Genomic DNA, 22548 nt, shown 5'->3' with positions numbered 1-22548 from the left:
GTCTTACCCCAGGACTTCAGAAAAGGCCACTTAAGAGTGAGACAGACTTCATACTGATTTTATATGTCTTATATTAACATGGTTGCCTGGCATTTAGTAGACATACGATTACATTTTTGTTAGATTAATATAGACAAAGCAGTCTTAAGTGTTAATACTGATCAACTGATTTTTATTTCTTTGTGTTTTAGCTTCTGAAAAAAAGTTCACTAAAGGTTATAGTTTTAAAACTTTTTCCCAAATGCAGCATTCTTGGATTCTTTGTGTTTTGTTGTTTTATAAAATGATGTTTGAGACAAATTACTGTTTGTGACAAACACTGAATTGTGACTTCTTTAAATCCTGCATCTAAGTGGCACAGAAAGAGCTAACTGCAATGGAAAACCTAAAACGTTTTTGTCATAAAAAAAAAATAGTATTTTGATTCTTCGCTCATTGACACAGTTTGTTTTCTGTCTCTTTATACTTACAAAGAATGAAGGAATATTCTAAAACGTAAGGATAATTAAGAACTTGAACTTATTGAGCATTTATCTTTGTTGTGATCATTGCTGGTACGAAGGTGCGAGAGCAGCTGGACACTGAAAAGAATCCAAATACTTCAGCCATGAACGACCTCCGAAGATCCGTGCAAGCCAGTATTAGCAAATTTGCCACTGCCTACTTTGCACAATTAGTAGGACCTTGGTAAGAATCCACGCACGCACATCCCACGGCTGCTAAGTGACAGTGAAGTCGTTAATATGAGTTAGATGCCGTTCAAAACAGCGGAGCTGTGTCTCTGCTTTCGCTTCTGCAATTTTGGCCTCCTGTGAAACGCTGGGCCTAAATTGTAGAGTCACATTTCCAAAGAAGCACAGAATAGAGCGAGTTCAGAGGAGAGCCACAGAGATGACAAAGGGTTCGGAAAATGGGACCTGAGGGCAAAGGTTCGGGCAGGTGCGCGTGTTCTGTCTGGAGAGAAGACTGGGGAGCATAATTGTCTGCAGATTCATTCAAGGATGTTATAAAGAGAAGAGGGACCAATCCCCACCAGGCAATGAGGACTGAACAAGAAGTACTAGGCTTTGATTCCAGAAGGGAACATCCAGTTTGAATGTGAGGACTGACTTTATAGGGATGTGAGTGGTCGGGAGGCTGTGGAATCACCATCGCTGGAGAGATTCAAGGCTGACTCCGCACACCCATTGATCGGAATGACTTAGCGATAATAAAATCAATCCTGCTGTGATTCACAGGAATAGATTAGCCCCCACATAGGTCCTTCCAGCCCAAAGGATCATATGGTTAAGACGCCAACACCCAAGGGGAATTGATCTGTGTCCATGGAGGAAATAGAAACTCTATAAACCGCAGCCATAAATCTGGAAATTTAAAAAATCTGGCACGTTTAGCTACGGGAGAGGCTGAATCTGCTTAGGAGTACCTGGGGAGGCTGAATTAAAGTGCAAAGCCTTTATTCTAAAGTATTGATCTGATTTTTGTTGCATTTCAAATAGTAAAAATGGAGATCCATCACATTATCAATTTCCCTGATTAGTATTCGATTTGAATGCTGTGTTAATCTTTCATCAATCAAAACAATCAGGAAGGAAGGTTTTTCTCCCAGTCTGAAAAATGAAAACCAAAAGGTAGATTATTTTTAGAACAATTACTTCACCAAGTCAGATCCAACGTCTTTTTCGTTTGTCCAATAATATGTTTGAATGCTGTCTTTGCTTCACGCACACCGGAGTTTTACCCGATAGGCGTGAGTCTAATTAACATCCAAGAGCCACGTAATTCACTCACAGCGTGGGTCCAAAATTACCAATTCAATTTTTTAATCTTAAAATTGATTTCCACATCTGTCGCGCCCAGAGTGAAAGGCAGCGTCGTCCAGGGTGCTCTATTTCTCCAGGGTTTCTGAGTCATCACGCTCGCCCTTGCCAACGTGGCGGTAGTTATTTTGAATCTTTGAAAAGGTGATATTGAATTTCTCAGTTCACTTTGTCCCTTTCCACCTGTCCAGGTTGCCTTTAAGAAAAAACAAAGCAGCAAAACCAAAAACACGTCTTTTCCTCCTCTGACTGGGCTGCGTTATTACTGCCGTCCACACGGTCAGGGCTGCAGTGCGGTAGTAGATCATCCAGGCTGTCACCGGGGTGATGGACGAGGAGGCAGCGACTCTCTGACGAGGGAGCTGAGGCACAGCCCAGCCTTTGCAGCCCTGGGCGCTGCCCCTCAGCTGGACATCTGCAAACCCAGCAGCTGCAGATGGGAAGGGAAAGCCCTGTGTTAGATTTCCTTTCCTTTTTTTTTCTTTTTTGACTTAGAGACCTTTGATGTCTTCTCAAAACATTAAAACATAGTGAGTTCCTAAGTGCAAAACCTCTCGAAGCTTCTCTTTCTTGTTTCTTTATTTCATTTCCCCCCCTCTCTCACTGTTCTTTTCCTTTCCCTTTCTGTCACCCAGACTCTGCGCACCCTTCTCCTGGACTGTTGAAAAGATCTTCACTCTCACTCTCCCAGCTCTTCTGTCCTTCTCATACTTGGCCCGACTGTCCCCAGCATATGTACATTTGTCACGCCAGTCTTCTAATCAGAGAGCTTTTAATTTCCTCCACAATCTATTAAATGTAGTTCGATTTGCTGGCTTGGCATTCAGAACCCTCTTGCATTTAGCCTTAGCTTCTTTCTCCAGCTGCAAATTGCCCTGGCCCTCTTGCCTTGCCAAGTGGACTCCTGGTCTTTCAGGACAGTCTTCAAACTTTTCATATCATTGTTTTCACTGTCCCTTCCACTAGGAATGCAAAATAAATAATGGGCAAGCTTTATTATAAGGTATATTTTAATCCAGATTTCCTATACATGACCAAGAACACGATGTTTCTATTTTCTCTGAGTCTGAATTTCTTGAAGTGAGGAGAGCCATACTGGGTCACAGCATTTTTACGAGGAATGCATGAGAAGAGGTGCGCAGTGCACATGACCAGCACACTGACAGGTACGTGGTGGTTGGCAGAGGCAGCTCCTGTGATAGTCTTCACAAGAGTAGTCTTTGAATTCATCCTGTAATGGTGTTCGAATGCCACCTTCTTTGTGAGGTTTCTTATCTTACTTTCCATTCCAGTCATGCTTTGCCTCTACTGATCTAGGATATCTAATTTCAAACTACAGCAATTATAACCTGATTGAAATTCTCCAAAATATCTGAGAGGTAAAAACTTTATATCTTAAACTGTGTAGAAGTGACCAATACATGATAGGAACTCAGTAGTTTTGAATCAATCAATGTTTTTGTGTGTTTCTTTTCTTGACCATTGCCAAACCTAGACTTTTTTTTTTTTTTTTTTTTTTTTTTTTTTTTTTTTTTTTTTTTTTTTTTTTTTTTTTTTTTTTTTTTGGCTAGGCATAGCACCTAACTATGATGAGATAAAAGCTCAAGCACAGTTTGGTTGGCAGGATAGATTCATGTAATTAGAGCTGTTATACTCCCAGGCTGTAAATAAAGTTACAGCTGGCTCTGTGCTGAGCTCCATTTTCTACTTTCATCACTTAAGTATTCGTTAACGGAAAAAAATAACACTAAAACCTGAAAGTCTACTGATGCAGCCTGACTTAAATAACTATATTTCTTCAAGTTACTCTGCAGTTACTGATACCATTTGTACACCCAGCAACTGGCATGCTGGGAAGACTTTTCTCCTTGCAGAGGGTTTCAGACCTCTAATTTTAATTCTGTTTGTGATTTTAAAAAAACCTACACCTTTACTGTGCAGAGTGCATTTTCAAGATTCCTTCAAGTGGCTTACATAAGCTCACACTTACAAAAGCAACACAGCTCATATGTAAGTTTTATTTTTTTCTCTTCTGAGTGCAGCACCAACTCACCAAGCAGTCCAGTGGAAGTGGGGACACAGAGGTCAATAATGGTTTCTCGCAAAAACGATTCATTAATAGTAGAGCTCTTTTTCTTGCAAGGTCACTGCTGACATCAGGGGCTTTTGAATCAAAGATTTATAGCTCCCATGAATATTACTGTCAGCCAGACCCACCCACCACTGTGTTTCCTGTGAGCACCAGTGTCAGGAACGTCTTTGGGTTCTGCTGGTCTCCCTGACCCATCTCCACACACATCCCTCGGACCCTGACTCCTCTTCCCCCTTTCTGCATTTTTCCCCCTTCCTTGTTTTATAGTGAATTTTCCCTCCTCAAGAAAGCCTTGCCTAACTTCCATTACACAACACATACCGGCCAACCTAGATTAATCTGCACCATCAAACACACACTGTGCCTCTCCTTCCTGCTTGGACTCCAGTTCAATAAGGATACTCAGTTTGTGCACACGGTTCCTTCAAATGTCTTTCGGTGATTAGAGTGTAAGACGGAGTAAAGAGAGCACAGCACCGTGCTCAGATAGGCCTCTCCAAGGCCTGTTATTTAAGAGGCCTGCAACAAAAATCTCATGAGTAGAGACAGTACATCGTAGAACTGTTCATTTCCCAGTGAAAAATCAGCTAGTGGTACACCCACTCTTCCATTCTCCCAAATTTATATGATTAGTAATGATCAGGGTGCCTGCAACAGACCAGTCACTGAAGGAGCATCCTGTTATTATTACCAGTGAGTTGTGCTACTGGGGTCCATCATAATGGTAGCAAGGGTGGTTATCTTGTTACTAAAATAAGAAAACCACGGAAACAACAGTCACATAGAAATTCACTAATAAAGCACATGTGCTTGACTCTGTAGCTCCACAAACAATAATTCTATTCGGGTACCACTGTAAAATAAAGAACATGAAACCTATATTTAGTTGACATTTTCATACTAAGTCATAAATACACTCTTCCCACGAGATGCTTGGGGCGTTGGGAAGTTTTTTAACGCTTGTGGAATAGACAATACTTCCATATTCCACCTCCAGAGTTGTTTACTTACCATAAGGTTTTGGTTTAAACTCTAATTTAAGAAAAATCAAGCTCAATGAGTTTTAAAAAATTTTTTGAGTAAAAACCACCATAAGCCATAAAGAACGAGAAAATAGATTCATTCATAGGAAAAAGGATACATATTGAAGATACACTCCTAAGTGAAATAAATAAGTCACACATGTGTAAATACAGAATAGTTTCCCTGGTGTGAATGATCTGCAATAAAACAAGATCCTAATAAGATTACTGTCATTTAGAAATGAGAAGAAAGGAGCTAAAGGTGTATGGAAGGTGGGATGGGTAGGGGAAGGGTAATAAGGGAAAAGAAAAAAATGTGAGATAATGAAAAGATGAAAATAAAGTGTTTGTAGATGGGGAGGAGAGGAGGGGGTGAAGGGAGGGCAGGGGTAAGGGGAAAAATGAGAATAAAGACCTGTCACGTAGAGGTACAAGATCCCAACAATGAATGTAACTGTACTGTATCCCTAAAATGTACCAATAAACTCAATTAAAGCTGGAAAAAAAAACACCATAAGCAAAATGATTTTCATTTTGTTCTGAATCTGAGGATCATGCTTACTCACACCTTAATTGTAAGTGTTGTCTTGTTTACCAACAGCACCTATTGAAGATTTGGGTTATTAATGAAAATGTTTCTGAGATATGTAAAATCTCCACTCCACATGAGTGCATAGACTTCAGTGAAGTTGGATTTCTTTTCATGAAAAAGAATATTGTCAGAAAAAAATGCATATTGCAGATTTTCAAACAATTCCTTTTTTTCTTTAGATTACCAAGGAACTAAAAATTGCATTATTGGATTGTACTTATGTCAGATATAAGTTCCATCACACACATTCATGCCTCCTCCATAGTAATGTTTGTGTCGGGTAAGCTTTGTTGTGTCAATTTGTTTGGCTTGAGAACAAGATGCCTGGAGAACTGGTGGAACACGTTTTGGGTGTGGCTAAGTGTTCCCTTAGGGTGTATTTCTTGTTCTTCACCTATTTCTCTCGGGGGCCTATTCTCTTCTCTGCTCCATTACCACCATGAACTAAGTAGCTTTGCTCCTCTGAATCCTGCCACCATGATGCTCCTACCTTGACCCAGGGGACCATGGACTGAATCCCTCAGAACTATGAACCAAACTAAACCACTGTTCCTTAGGCATTGGTTTTGAGTCTGTGTCACAGCAACTGGAGAGATAATACAAAACTTCTGTGGAAACACTTTATTGAAATAAATATAACTTAATGTTTTGGGAAATTCAAGAGAATTTCTGTTGGAACTGATAAAGTGAGTTTCACTGAACAATCTAGTCCTATTTAATGGAAGATAGATGTACATATAATACTTTTTATTTAGAATTATGCAAGATAAGATCCAAAAGATTACATTATATTTTCCTCTTTGCTTCACCTCAATGCTAAAATGGCAAGTAGCTAATTAATAATTTTCCTGGCATGCATCTTGTGGAATGACTAACACTTACTAAACAATAATTCTCTATATATATTTAAGCTCATTTTTGTGTATATTTCAGGGGATAAGGGAAAAAGACCTTCTATGCTATCTTTTCTCTTACCAAACCACATGACTCAATTTCTGGTATGAAATATGGCCTAGGAACAAAATTCTTTCCCATAAGAACACAGGTAAAAATTCATAAGTGAATGCATCTCAAAGGTAAGAGGTTCTCCAAGAACAAGAATGCAGTTATTGTCGTGCTTATGTTTTACTGAAGTTCCATAAGATTACAAACTAAGGGTCATGCTAAAAATCCTAAAGGCTGATATGCCCTGGCATCACCTGGGAGAGTTTTCACTCCTGAAAACAACAACTGCGACAATGAGGACAAAAACAAGAGGGGCAGCCATCAGCTGGATTCCCAGCACGCGCTTTGTAATCTGGTTGCTTTTGGCTCCAGAAAATTAGTATGAATTTATAAATTGAGATCTGACATGAAATAATAGAATCCACGCTGTTTGTAAAAGTTTCATCAAACTACAGATCATTGAGGCAGAAACCAACGGAGTTCAGAATACTGCAGTATGAACCTCCTGGACCTAACAGCTATTTATAGAACTGCTCTTCTACCTGTCCAGCACACAGCCTTCATCAGCACATTGGACAATCTCAGCAGTGGATCTTACCTGAAGCCACAAAACAATGCTCAGACATGTTGAAATGACTCACATATCTATGAAGAAAGCATTCACACTGTGAATGTAAGGTAAAACAGATGCAAAATTGAATGACTGAGGCCCTCTTCTTTATTTACTCATCATACTAATAATGGTTATATGAATATATCTTTGTTTATCTATACTTTTTCACATATATGTGCAAGGAAATTGTGTTGATTGTGTGAGAAAATGTAGTCTTATAAACTTGATGATCATTATGTAAAATGATCATTTTTTTCCTGGAAAATAATGGACAATGAGTCTAAAGTATAAAAATTTTGTTCTTTTACACAATGTAAAAAAGCAGTATTCAAAATTTCCCTACAGGTAGGATGGTGAAAAACTGTAACCAACCTAAACTTCCAAAGAAGAAATCAGTTAAGCAAATTAGAGAATGTGCATATGCAATCGAGCCTTTAAGCTAATGTTACAGAAAAAACTTTAATTAACTGTTATCAAAAAGATAATTTACAGAACCATATGTGTAGCATGTTCTCAACCTTGTATAATCAAATTATCCAAATTCATAAATGTTTGTATTTATATATATTTACATACACTATGTTGGATTTATCTTCGATTTTAAGATTACAAGTAGTTTCATTTATTTTTATTGAAAATATAGAAAAAATCAAAAATAACATTTTAATGCTGATTTAAAAATTTTTTAAATGTGACTTGTGATTCTGATTAGAAATAAAAGGTAGCATAATCAAATAACTTATTACTTTTAAATATTGATTAGTTCAACTATTACTTTTAAAGTAGACTACAAACTGAACCTCAGCGACGAGTTGTTTTAAAATATGACACATTCAGAATGAGCTGCTCAGGAGATGGTGATTTCACTAATGCCAAACAAGTAGTATTGTCAAGCTGCTAACTTTTAAACTGCTTTGTTTTCGTAAATCGAGGAATTATGGGAATGATATCGAAAGGCGGGTGCTCCTAACATAAGCCGCTGATTATCTTAAGTTTCGTTTCGAACTTGCTGATCCCAAGTGGCGTCCTCCCTGCTGTCTTCTCACAGGCTGATCCCGGGCCGGGACGAAGGTGAGAGGACACACCGGCTCTGCAGGCCGAGCCCTGTGCCCGACACTGCCCCTCCCTGAAGATGAGTACTGATGAGAAATGTTCAGAGGACAAAAGTAAGGCATGGAACTGGACAGCCCTCTGCCCATCACTTACATCCTGAAACAAGAGATTTCATTACCTTTATCATTATCTCTGCTTGCAGAGCAAAGCTCCCAGAGCTGTTCGTGGTCATAAAATTACCCAGCTGTTTTTTAAATTCCACCGTAGTATTTGACTGGGTGACCTCTTCAGTCAATGAATTTCACAGGTTGGCTATACACATTCATAAGGCATTATTTACCTCAATTTGTTCTGAATTTGCTGCCTCTTATTTTTATCAAGTATCTCCATGTCCTCATCTTACTATAGGACAAGGTTAAAAAAAAAAAAAAAAAAGAAAAGAAAAGAAAAAGAAAAAAGAAAGAAAGAGTGCCCTTTGTAAATTTGAATGCTTCAATCAAGGACTTTTCTAAAATATGGTAGATTTCAAAATCGTTTTTAGGAAAATGTGAGGTCTAGCATATTCCATCAGCCTCTTAATATCTTGCTCTCACCTTGATTTCTTATTACTTGGCTATGATTTCAATTCTTGCGATGCCTCATGATTCCATTTCTCATATAATTAACTTCGCAGGAACGACGATGGTGAATATATATTCTTTCCAATCAGAAAACCAAAGCTTGTAATGATGTGAAAAGATTAACTTCTTGCTGGTACCTTGATTTTCTCTTAATTGAAATATTTCCCTTGGTAAAACCAATGCATTCAAAATACTTACATTTAAGCTAACCAAATCAGCACAGAGTCAAATGTTCAACAAGGGCATTTGGGGCATTATCTTGTGGAGCAGATTCTTTCTGCCAGGTGTCTTGGATCCTCCCAGTCTGAGGAATAGAGAGGCTGTTTCTCCAATCCTGTGGCACTGTCATACTTTCTAGTAAACCGGGTATGTGTTTCTACCCATAATATTCAGGGATGGGCTCAGTATGCAGAGAAATGATTCCCATGGTGGAGTTTACATTTTTGCAGCAGTTTTACTTATAAATAATTATCCTGATCTAACAAAATTAGCAATCTCCCTGCCTATCGGAAATACAGCTTCCTTTATTTAAGTGCATTCTTTCACAGTTAAAAATGCTTGCTATCCTCCCTGACATGCCCCCGTGTTGATTTGAAATTGCCTAAATTCATTACATAAAAATTATTTGTGTAATAAAGATGTATGAAACTATTTTGGAAATAAAGTGGGTAATGCAGAAAATCAAAACTCCAGGCAACAGAAGCATAGTTCTTCCTTTTTAAGGCTGTTCTAAAATGTGGTTCAGTGGACACCTGCTTGGTAAAAAGTACGTTTACAGATTTCACCCTAGACATACAAAATCGAATTCTCTGTGTGGCAGAATCAGGAACTGGCTCTTTACTCCAACTCCTCATTTGCACTGGTTGCAGTTCTCTCTTTAAGCCTCTTCTTGGTTGGAAATGTCTTCTTGGGAGAGCTCTTCCACACCTGTGCGTCAACAAGACACCCAGGCGCCTGTTCCGAGTATCTCTAACGTGAAAGCACCTTTCAGCTCCAGATGCACCTTCGGGTTTGTCTTGGAGATATTTCACACCCCCTGAATTAATGATTTCCCACTCAGCGTTCCCTTTCATCTAGTTTCACCCCCTTATGTGTTCAAATCGAAAACCGGTGATCATCTTTTCTTCTTTCCATTGCTCTCTAATTATTTTTATTGAATTTGCAGCATTAGTCCTGTGCTTATTTCTGCTAGATGTTCTGTTTACAGACTGCTCATCCCTGAGACCAGAGGGCCCTGCATCTTTGCAGTGGGGAGCAGTATTTTGGGGTGTGGGCAGGTTAAGGGACAGAGAATGAGACATGGAGCTGGGCTTTGTGTGCACCATGTGCACATGTCAAGGGAGATGCCAGTGACGGGTGTGCCAAGCTTGCACAATAAAATCATAACATCATTACATGTTTAGCTGTGTTCCTAGTGGACAAAATAAGTAGAAGACACTGAAGACAGAATAAGGGACTGCAGAAGCCCCTAGATGAAAAATACAAAAATTAGAATACTTAGAAACACACCTTGTGCAATCTTTTTATAATGTCTTCATGTCAGTATTGTTCACAGTTGCCCATTTCTAAAAATGGTGTTCCTCTAAAATGGGACTGCCCAAAAAGCTTATTCATTAAAAAGGTATACAAGGAGGATCTTTTGTTTTCTCATGTTAAGCTTTCTTATTAATTTGGTAGGGCCAATTATGAAGACATTTGTCTCAAAAGAAAATATTTAAGATGTAAACACATAGGTCATTTTTCAGTTGATAAGTAGCAGTGCATCATGACCTTGACATACATTTAATTTTATTATTGTTACTTGTAAAAAATTTTGTGAAGAAATTTCTTTTACAAAACAGTACACAAGAGCAGTTATGTTAATCACAAGATTGGAATGAGAAACTATCACAATATGGATATTGATATGCAAAATTGTTTAGAATGAATTTTGTCCTTGTGTGAGAATTTGAATACACTGTAACAGCTTTAATTACTCACATTTGATACATAGAAGAGTTGGCTCTAAAGCATAAGAAGAACAACAGTTACATGTGCACCGATCTATTTATTTATAACACAGCATCAGGAACAGAGCGCTTCATTCACTATGTCTTCTTGACCTGTCCGTCTGTCTTTCCAACATAGGTAACATGTGCCTGGAAGTTGTATTTGCCATTTCATTGCTTCAAATAATTATCTGATGGCAATGTGCTCAGCAGGCTTTTAGAATGAATTCGTGTCATTGCATAAAACTGCAGATTGCCGAATTTCACTGTTATCTAAATTATTCTATCCATTTCTCTGTTGACAGACTTGTGACTTGTGTCAGTCCTTCCTCTGAAGAGTAGCAAGGCTGTGCACATTCTTGTATGCTCCTGGGGCACACACGTAGGAAAAAATCTATAGTACACACCTAGAAGTGAAATCTCTGGGTTGCAGAGAATGAGAACATTCGTTTTAAAAAATAATGAAGTTACGGCCAGGGATTTAGCTCAGTGCTGCTGCCACCTGCCTCACAAGTGCAAGGTCCCAAGTTCTATCCCTGGCACCAAAAGCAAAACAAAGCAAAAGATAATGAAGTTATTTTCCAAAAAGATTGCACTAATGTACACCCCTGAAGACATCAAATGGAAGTTCTTATCAATCTGTTTCCTTGCCATGTTTTGCGCTGCCAGTCATAGTATTTTCCCATCTGATGGGTACAAATTACATGAAACATTACTGTGATACCAAATATGAGCTCCCTTTTTAGAAAGAGGGTACATAAGTTTTCATATGATTACTTACCAGGTAGGTATTTTATAAATACTGCCAGTGCATAGAATTTGTCCATTTTAACATTGAGATATATTTTCTGACTGATTTGTGAGAGTCCCTTATTTGTCCTGTGTAATTATTCTTTCATTTGCATGTGTGTCACATACTTTCCCAGTTTTTATCTATTTACTTTGTTATACAGTGCTTTGTGTTGAATAGAATTTTAAAATTCAATATGCTCAAGCATTTCAATTTTTAGAGCCTTGGACATGCTGTCTTTTTAAAATATTCCTTCAAGTGTTGTCCGTATTTTCCAAATTTTATGATTGAAGATTGTAATATTTTTCTTTTCAATGTTACGTGTCAGGTAACCCTTGAATTGATTTCTTATATAGCACTTTGTAAGGCATACAGTGTACAGGAATGCCCGGTCGTCCCAGGATAACTCATGGCAGAATCTTTTCCCCAGTTACAGTGAATCCTGTCAAATTTACTCAGCACGTGTTGACTGATCACTTACTTCCTGTCAGGCGCTCATCTGCACACTGGACATGGGAGAGGGGATAACCGGGCAGAATTTTCTGCTCGCACAGATTGATTGGTTTCGGGTCTCTCTACTCAGCTGCATTTGTCAATTCGGACCCCAACCATTTCCACAGCACCTTACATATCAAGTATGTGCGTCCAGTTTTAATATCTTAAGAAAAGTTCTACTTTGGAAATACTTTGATTATCATCTATTTCTTTCTCTTCTATGCTTCCATAAAAGACTTGGATTCACTTTGAAAATTATACACCCAGGAACACACCCATGCAACCGTCACTAAGGTGGATCATTTTTCAGCGACTGCGGAGATCAACAGGGGAGATAAACACCTTTGTGGTAATATCTTGTATTTACGAGTATGACATATCTCTCATTTTACTTAGGTCTCTTAAAATGTTAGAATTTTATATGTGCCCATAACTTCTTTCAAAGATTTTACTAGGCTTTCCTCAGGAGTTTTCTTCTTCCTATTATAACTTCTGATTAGCAATTGGAGCTATATAAATTCTAAGATCCAGTCTTCTGACGCATTTATTCTTTCCCAACAACGAGGCTGGGCCCATTATTCCTCGCAGTTTAACTGTAGGTTCTCTTTGGCACACCGTGTACTCAAACATCCTATACGTTTAGTTTCCATTCTTTTAAATCTTTAAAGTTTTATGAGTCCTGGTGGTATCTTGCTCACTGTGGCCCTTACAGGTGATGAATGATAGCACAATTTTGTGTAGCTCTTGATTCCAAAGAAAATATTTTTAATGCTTTACCCATGCAACACTTTCTATACTGCAGATAGACTTCATTCTGGTAAGAAACTTCCACACTATTTGTATTTTTAAAAGTATTTTTATTCTGAGTGGATTGTTAGGAGTTTTAAATGTTTTAATCGACAAACAAATAGTACACACTTGTGCGGTTTGAGGTAATGTTTTGATACATGTTGTCATTAGGCAATGCTCAAACCAGCTGACTCCTGTCTAGCTCCTCCAACACTTATCATCTCTTTGTAATAAAATTATTCAAAATCCTCCTAGCTTTTTAAAACTTAAATAGTATTTTATCATTTTCTACTGTTACTGTCCTGTGCATTAGAACATCAGAGACTGCTTCTCCTAACCCCACCTCCCCACCCTGAGTAACCTTTCCCCAGGCCTCCCTCCTTCAAGCTAGCCTTGGATTATATCATCTCTCTATTTATGGATTCTCATTAGGTAATACATTTTACCTGACTCTGTAAGGCAGAGAGGGAAATCTGTCAATTTACCAGTATCTTATCTTGAATTTCTGAGACAAAACCAACTAGGTCAGAGTATGTTGGTTTATAGAAATGATTAGATGCTATCTAATATTTTAACAGTTTCTTAAGTTCATCAAGCTTTGAATTTTCCTTCGTACTAGGGTACATATTTTGTTAGGAAAATGAAAATGAATAAGATGTCTTAAGAAGTGTTTCTCTTTTCTCCGTTACAATCTGTAGGCGATCACATCTTCAGCTGATCTGATGCTGTTTACCCAGTGAGACAGGGCACACATCGGCAACAAGCAGCACAGTGGGGTCTCCACGCTGACAGGCAGGGGCAGCTATTCCCAGGGCTCCCAAAGGTGGCCCGAGGTGGAGGGAGTCTCATCTGCACACGGCTGTCCCAGAAAACCGCTGAGGGAGCCTAGAAAGTGGCCAGCCTCTGAGAGTCTATACCTCAGGTACATAGAGTGTAAAATGCTGCAGCACATCTGCGTCTGGGCTTGAAGGACAGAGCTCAGGATATTCTGGCCAAGTCCTGCTTGTCTCGGGAAGTTGCATTTCTATTGCAGGAATTCTTGGAACCTACAGCAAGAAAGTGGGCAAACGGAGTCCAAGGCTACCCAGAGCCTTGCCCAGGTGAGCCCCCACCCCCGTCCTCCAGATCTGATGTTGCATTCACTAGCAATGCGCCCAGTATGCCCAGTTCTCCATATTTTCAAGCCATGTTCCCATATTATTGTCTTACTCGTATCTTCACTCTTTGCCTTTGACCTTGGGATGTCGGAATGATAATTTCAAGAAGCATATTAAATGGTTTAATTTTTTTCAAGAAGAAATACACAAATAGTTGGAAAAAAATAGGTGGAGGGAAAAATGTTTTAGGTCATATCAAATGCTCAAGCACTTTTTTAATCTATTTCCAAAATAAAAGGAAAAATGATATATACAGTTTCTTTTTCTTAAAGGAGCAGATAAAATTCATTTCTGAGAACTAAGAGGGAGAGAGGAGTGGGGACATAAACCCAAATTCATGAGTTCAAGTGCTATTATGTAAAATTTTCAAATAATCATAATTTTTTTAAAACTTTGCATTATAGAAGTTAACTACATGGCAAGTAGGTATAGGAACCATTTCATAATATTTATATTGCTGGTTATGTTGATGCTCTTGTTTGATAATGAAGAAGCCATTATTTCATAGTACCTGATTTTACCATTTGTTTCTTAAATAGTGGTATTCTATTCCCTCATTTCCTTTCCCCTCCCCTTCTGACTTCCCCTTTAGCCATTTTCTTCCTATTTCCTTTTAATCTTACCGTATGAACCTTATTTGCACTTTTACTTTTTCACACCAGAGGAACTATTCGGATTTTACTCAAGTGCATCTTATTTTTTTCACTTAAGTGTATAGCCTCAATGTGCATCTATTTAGCTATACATTTAGCTATACACATCTCTAGTTTCTTATTCTTCCTGGCTGAGTAGTAGTCCATTTTATAGAAGAACCAAATCTTTATCCAGTCTCCAATTGATGGGCATTTGGGTTGCTTCCAAGTTTTAGCTATAACAAACTGTGTCAGTATAAACATGGGTGTGTGTATATCACTGTGGTATGGGAAAAGAAAAAATGTGGAAAAAGGAAAAAATGGAAACAAAGTCTTTATAAATAGGGAGGGCTGAAGGTGGTGAAGGGAGATCAGGAGTATGGGTAAAAATAAGAACCAAGATATGTCATGTAAAGGTAAAAGACCCCAATGCTAAATGTAACTATTGTTGTTTTAAATGTATTGATAAACTTAATGGGGGAAAAAGTGGTGTTCTACCCTGCACCATCTATTCATCGAGAAGAGTAAGATTTTTTCCCATTGTTTCTAAAGATGTCTTACATAGCCAAGTAGGTAGTCTACAGGGTTATTTCCTAATGAGTTTCATAAACTTGGGGAAATTATTTACTTTCTTATATGTCTTAGTCACCATTTGAAGTTCTTCAAAAATGTTGACTAATTTTATACTCATAACAATCCTGTGTCATAGCTAGCATAATTATATAAGGCACAGAGTGATTCATTAACCTACCAGAAATCACCAAATAAAGGGAAAATCCATCTTCCAACTCCCTGGGTGTTCTGAGTTCTTGGTACCATAGATCCAGCTTGGGGTCCATAAAGCAAAAAATACCAGCAACGAAAACACAATATGCTTATCATAGCAATTCCTCACAAATAGTCTGGGGAATGATTTTGTAATGATTATTCAGAACTTAATAACCAAACATTATACAAATACTCCAAGAGAAAAATGACCCAAGTTAGTGGTAAAACCTTTATACTACAACTGCAGTTTCCACAGCTTGTAAATAGGCATGGTGTTCTCAACTTTATTCATTGAGAAGTTTCTGATACTGGCTTCATTATATTTTGATACATCAAATGGATGGGTTTTTTTTTATTGAGTTTATTGGTACATTTAGGGATACAGTACAGTTACATTCATTGTTGGGATCATGTACCTTTACATGGCAAGTCTTGATTCTCATTTTTTTCCCCTTACCTCTGCCCTCCCTTCACCCCCTCCTCCCCTCCCCATCTACAAACACTTTATTTTCATCTTTTCATTCTCTCACATTTTTTTCTTTTCCCTTTTTGTTCTTCCCCTACGTATCAAATTCAGTTGAGATCTGTCCATCTCTAACGTGTCCTCAGGACTTCAGTTCTGCCTTTGAAAATGACTATAGCGAAAGTATTTTGTGAATTTATTAAGATCCTCATCTTTAATGCCGTTGGAAGAGCTTGGAGGAAGGATAAGAAAGTGTCCATTCACACTCCAAGACCTACGCTATCAGGAATGGACGTACAGATAAGACAGAAAAAAGAAATATCTGAGATAGAGTGCACACAAGAAAAGACAATGGACTTGGGAGAAAAACTTGTATCCCGTTGCTGTTGGCCAGAATATTCTGATCAACAGCAACAGGATACAAGTTTTTCACTGCAACATATGGAAACTTCTCCATCATAGAACATATGCTAGGTTCCAAAACAAGTCTTAACAAATATTTAAAAACCAAAATTATATCGAGTATTTTCTGAACACAATGGCAGAATTCCAAAATTAATCATAGGAAAAGAATTTGTAGGCTGTTAGAATATTTGGAAATTAAATATCCCAGTCTGAGCAGCCAATGAGTCAATGAAGATATTAACATGATAAAATTTTCTCCACTTTGTAGTTTATTAGTACATATGTGCAGTACATAATGATTGCATTCCCTGTGGGGAGGTGGTGCATGTATAGAACAAATCTTAATTATATTTCTTCATCCTCTTCCCTCTCTGCTTCCTCCATTCTTGTCTCTCCTTCCCTTTTGCAAAAAATCTCCCTTTTTCTTATTATCTATCTTTTATTTTGCTCTTTATTTAAGTTTTGGGTCTCTCTGATAAGAGAAACCATGTACTACTTAAGTATGTGTGTCTGCTTTTTTACACATAATATTATGGTATAACAATACATCCATTTTTTCCACAAATGACTGAAGTTATCATTTTTTACAGCAGAGTAATACTCCATTGTGTATAAATGCCACATTTTCTTTATCCGAACATCTGTGGATGGACACATAGGCTGCTTCCAAGATGTAGCCATTATGATTCGTGCTGCTCTAAGCACTGGTGAGACACAATGGAGAAACCCTGCAACAGACCTCACAGTGTTCATTCTCCTGCATTTCCTTGCCAAGCCTGCCCATATGGCTCTCTCCACTGGCTCTAACTAAAAACAAATATCATACACCTTCGGGCCAGGGATTTAGCTCAGTGGTTCTACCACCTGCCTCACAAGCACAAGGACCCAAGTTCGATCCCTGGTACTACTACTACTACTACTACTACTACTACTAATAATAATAATAATAATAATAATAACAATAAACAAAACAAAAGTTATATACTTTCCCAGACACATTCACAATAAAAAAGATGGATGGAGGCCAGAGCTATAATAAAACTTTTATTCAAGAAAGGAGACAGTGAGAGATGTGTAACAAATGTTGTGAAATGCCCTACTTAAGAAATTGGAGACTTTTTAATTGGTTCCTAATTCTCTTCTCTGGCAGGATGCCTAAGTTCATAGTTTCCCTTAGCTCCTAGTTTATCTTCCTGGAAATGTTTCCCCTTTCCAATATCTTTTAAACCCTACACAGAGGAAGTTGGTGAATATTCCCTTCTTGGGAGATGCAGGGTTTTCTGAGCAAGATCAAAGTCCCGAGGGTCATTTTAGGTCTTTAGATATTCAAAGGAATTTTAGTAACACCCTTGACCTCAAGCCTTCAGTCTCTAGTTTATTTTCTTCCAATCAATCCAACATGGTAATAGGCATAAACAAAGCATAGCCAAAACATTTTCCAGGCTCAGTTTCAGATTTGCTGTATTTATTTGCTTTCTTGTTTCCCCACCACCCACCTTCTAAGAGTGGCTGTCTTGAGGTTGTCAGACTGGAAAGAAGAGACCCCAGCTTCGTTGGGATTCTGTTCTGTGGCAACTGAGAAAATTCATGGAAGCTTTACTGTTAAAATACTGTTCTAGGAATATTTCCTCATTGGCCAAGCCTATAAATTTGAGAGAACATCTCTGTTTCTACTGTTGCTTACAATTTCGTTAATTATTTCCTAACAACATTTTTAATTAGCCCTCCTCCAAGCACAGCCGATGGTAGTCAAAAATCAAGACAACCCCCACATATCTTACATCAAGAAAGAGTTCCGTTACCTTTTCAGATGTAATGTACATCACTATCTTTTGAGCTTCTAATTGATTTTTCTAATGCTTTTGCCAACTGCCCCATCAATACCACATTCAGAATAATAATAATGAAAATCCCAACACTGAAACTCAAGTTGTCAAGGATAGGATGCAGCTTTAAGCGTTCGTAGCTCCATCTTACAGGGCTCATTTCTGTCACACTTTCTGGTTTATTGCGAGTCAGAAGGCCTCCTTCTTTCTGACCTTACGCACTCTGGAATACAAAGTGTATAAGGTCACACAGCAGAGAGAAAGCAAGATGGAGAGATAAAGCCGCACCTCAGGCTCTCCTTCCTCCACACTGAAAGCACATTTCCTTTGCCAGAACCGGTCAAGTGCTTTTCACACAGAAGATGAAGGATAGTTGAAGACTAAAGTAATTTATTTTAGACTTCTTATAACATTAAATGTTACATACAAATTCTGGAGGATTCAGCTCTCTTCCTGTGCTTCTTAATTCTTTCAAATTTTACTGAATTGATTCTCTTGTCCACGATTTTATAAAGTAGAGTCCTCTGTCTTCAGAACAGTAGTTCCTTTTGACAATGGTCCTAGGAACACAGAAATCAAATAATAAATTGCAACCGGCTTCCGGTCCTGCCGTATCCAAGCTTCCTCTGGGGATGGCAGGCACAGCCAGGTAATCCTCCCAGTTCTGCCTTCAGGAAGTCCCCGAGAAGTCGCCTGTGGACTTCAGGGAGGACCATGCACCTGAATAGGGCTGTACCTTACAAGATCTGCCATCCCTGGACAATTCATCCCATCTCCGTTAGCTCTGAACTCTTTAAATTATGAGCAATAGTTTCAGCTATATGTTAATGTGGATTTGAGAAAGATAATAAATACATCTAAGTGCTATATAGTCTGTAAAACTGTTTGAAGGACAGCACTGAACATAAATGATAGTATTAAATGTGGACACGGTAGTTGGCTAATTGAAGACAAGGTTAAAATCATTACCCCATACCCTAAAGTTGATGCCCCAATTTTTGTAAAAATTGTGTTGATTGTAGCTCACACACTGTAAAATTCACCCTTTTAAAAATGTACTGTTTAGTTGCTTTGCTTTTAACTCACTTCTAGAGTTGTACAGCTAACACCAATATCTCATTTTAGGACACTTTCATCCCTCCAGAGAAATCCCATACTCCTTTGCAGTCAATCCCACCCCTGCCGTGCAACTCCTGGTCGCCTCCCTGTGCCCGGGGATGGCCTGCCTGTCCTGGGCGACTCCTACAACGCAGCCACACAGCATGTGCCCTCCTGCTCACTGCCTTCACCCTTGGTGTGATGTCCCAGGCTCCTGTGAGCTGGACTTTGAGGACTCTTGACTACCAGCAGGAAGCTGGAGCAGCGTGACCTGTGAATCAGGGACCCCAAATTTCTCTTTAGGTTATGTAGCTGGTTCTGGGTCTTCAAAATCATCCCACATCCCACATCCTCCATGAAGCCGTAGCTTCTTAAACAGCTCTTGGAGTTGAGCTGGGCATGGGCCAGCTGCTGATTGCTGCAATCACCAGCACAGTTGGACTTGGCGAACACGTTCTGAGGTCTCCACATTGCACCTCTAAAGTTTAATTTCAGTTTATTTCAAAACATGTAAAAAAAACCCCAAACATAATTATTATCTACATTTGAAATACTTATTATAATTTTAAGGGACTTGAGGATGAAATAAATATTTTCCACTTTGTAAATCAAGGAAATAAAATAATAAATTTTTACACAGAGAGGAGGCCAACAGTGCATATTTGAAGTTGTGATTTTTTGATACTTAAAAATAATATAAAGCTGTCTTATATTTTCTGACATCTGGCTAAAAGAGTCTATTAAACTCCCCATAAAACAGATGAATTTTCCTTTGCTGATTCTGTTTTATTTACCACCAAACAGCTAGGAGACAGTGCCTGGGGGTTCAGATAGAACACACATTGCCTGGCTGCTGGGAAATGCTTCTACTTTGTAATGAATTGACTCTGCTCAGAAAGAAAATCTGCAGTTCTGTCGGGATCTCAAGTTACTGTCTCTGCTCATCTTCTGGGACTGTCATTATTTAATTTCTTTCTTGTAACTCTCATTTATCTCCTTGGTGTATAATATCCAACATAGTTAATATAATATAGCAATATAGCAATATATTATATAACAAGACAGTAATAGTATAGTAATATATACTGTACACTTTATGGATTTAAAAAAAAATAGAATAAGAACTTACCAGGGTTCCACTTTGCATCATGGTATACAAAGAGAATTTTTCTTTCCTAAAATGGCATAAGTGGTGATTTGGAAGCTTTAGCAGATGCGACAGAGGAGAAATGTTGGCTGTTTGTGTTGATGACACCGTTGCTCTTAGAGATGAGTATTCCTCTCCTTCCTCAAAAGAAGTGTGCGTGGAAGCTGTGTAATCAGTTTTAGAAGAATGAAAAGCGCATACTGGGAAAAGACAACACAGAATAATTTTCTTTTTTTAATTATTGAAAACCTGGTTTATGTCACATTGAGGCCAGATTCAACCTAGACCTGGGCACTGCCTTTGAGAGACTTGGAAAGCACTTTCCCGGCATCATCTCCATGTAGATTCATGCATTTTTGCTTCAATAAGAGACACAACTGGGAATAAATCGCAGCACCATGAAGAAGGCAGTTTCGAGATATTTATAACTTAAACTCAAACCTGGAAGTATTATAACTCCTCCGAGAAAAGCCTGATCTTTTACAATTTTCTCTAAAATGAAACTCAGAATCACTTCAGCGTAAATCATCCTCTATTTCCCCCTAACTTTCAGGAGTAATTTTCGCATTTCAGTGCCTAAAACAATCGACTGCTGATAAAAGACAGTGCTGATGAAGCATTTACTCATTTAACACAGATTTTCAAATTTTAGGCTCTGCACTCGACTCCGGCAATGGCGCCGAATTAGCCTCCCTGAATTCATTCTATTTCCTCTATCAACTAAATACCAAGGAGAAGCCAACAACAGTCACCGAGCAACACATCAATAATAAATGCCTTGGAGAATTTATAGGATCTTATTCCATTAAGTTAGATTTGGAGGGATTTGTTGGTGCGTAGCCACTAGTAAATACAGCAACTAGCAAAAATCAATGATCTCAGCACAATGGAGCTGAAGTCTGTGTTGTTTCAGTGTAATTATTCCACGGGGCACTTAGAATATATATTCAACATGTATTTGTTAGAAGTTACAAGTTTAAGCATTCTGGAAAAAACTTTTAATAGCACAGTAAAAAAACAAAAACCAAACCAAACCAAAACATGATCTTCTGTCCCACAAGGCAGATAAGCAATATAATGAATCCATGTAAACAGTATGGAAGAAATGATACACAAATTCAAAGCAAAAACAGATCCCTTTCTGGCTATGCAGTTGATTTTTCACAAGACTTCTGGAAGGTATTAAATATTACATAAGACCTTACATTTCTATGGCTACTATTTCTAAGGGTGGAGCTGCCAAGAAAAATGTATTTATATCCAAGACAGCACTAGGGTAAAAACACAAAGTATGGTTGAAAGAGTGGCATGAAGTCCGTTAAAAGGAAATGTACTAAGGACCACAGACTATTTTGAATGGAGATACTAGTAGTTCATGAAAATTAGTTTGAATAATTAAGATGCTTAACAGATAAAAATAACCTAAAGGAATTTCTTAAATATTTTCTTACATGCCAGGTTTCATTAATATCTTTTATATCTGAAATATTTTATCAATGCTTGTGAAACCAAGTTTTGATGTGACCTCCGTCTGGTTAATGCCTCAGTGCCTTCCATTTTTAGATTCTCAATAAATACTCATAGGAAATAAGTAAGCGACTACATAAGCAATAAATGTACTTGAGATGGAAGGTGTATTAATCAATTTTCTTGTATCAAGGGCCACATACTTCACACAATATGAAGGAGGAGAGGTTTATTTTGCCTTATAGTTTGGGGGGTTCAGGTCATGGTTCACTGGATTCGAGGCACAAATGGCATGGTGGAAGGGACGGGCAGAAAAAAGATGCTTACCTCATGCCAGTCAGGAGATTGAGAGCCAGGGCCGGGACGAGGTACAGCTTCTCAGGTCGGGTCCCCATGACCGCTTCCAACCAGGCTAGTACTTTCAACCACGAACTCATCACTGAATAAATTCACCAATGAGTCTAGAGCCCCATGACCCCGTCACCTTCTCAAAGCCCCGCCTTTGGGCACAAGACTTTTGAGGGGACACATTAGATCTAAACCATAATAGAAAGCAAGTTAGGGCTGTGTTGGAAAATGGGAAAGGAGCAAGAAAATTAATGTGCTAAATACTTAGCTGTACAGGAGTTATTTTATTAAGAAAATACCCCACTACAATTACTTTCTCATTGTAATCCTTCCCTTTAAAGCAAAATTGATTGAAACAACTGCCATGAAATCACAGTCTACACCTGCAGGTCTCTTGATCTTCCTCAACTCACATCAG

Source organism: Fukomys damarensis, unplaced genomic scaffold (genome assembly GCF_012274545.1).
Source record: "Fukomys damarensis isolate Sample0158 unplaced genomic scaffold, DMR_v1.0_HiC HiC_scaffold_25, whole genome shotgun sequence".
In the NCBI taxonomy this organism is placed as follows: Eukaryota; Metazoa; Chordata; class Mammalia; order Rodentia; family Bathyergidae; genus Fukomys; species Fukomys damarensis.
Note: the sequence above shows the minus strand (reverse complement) of the source record.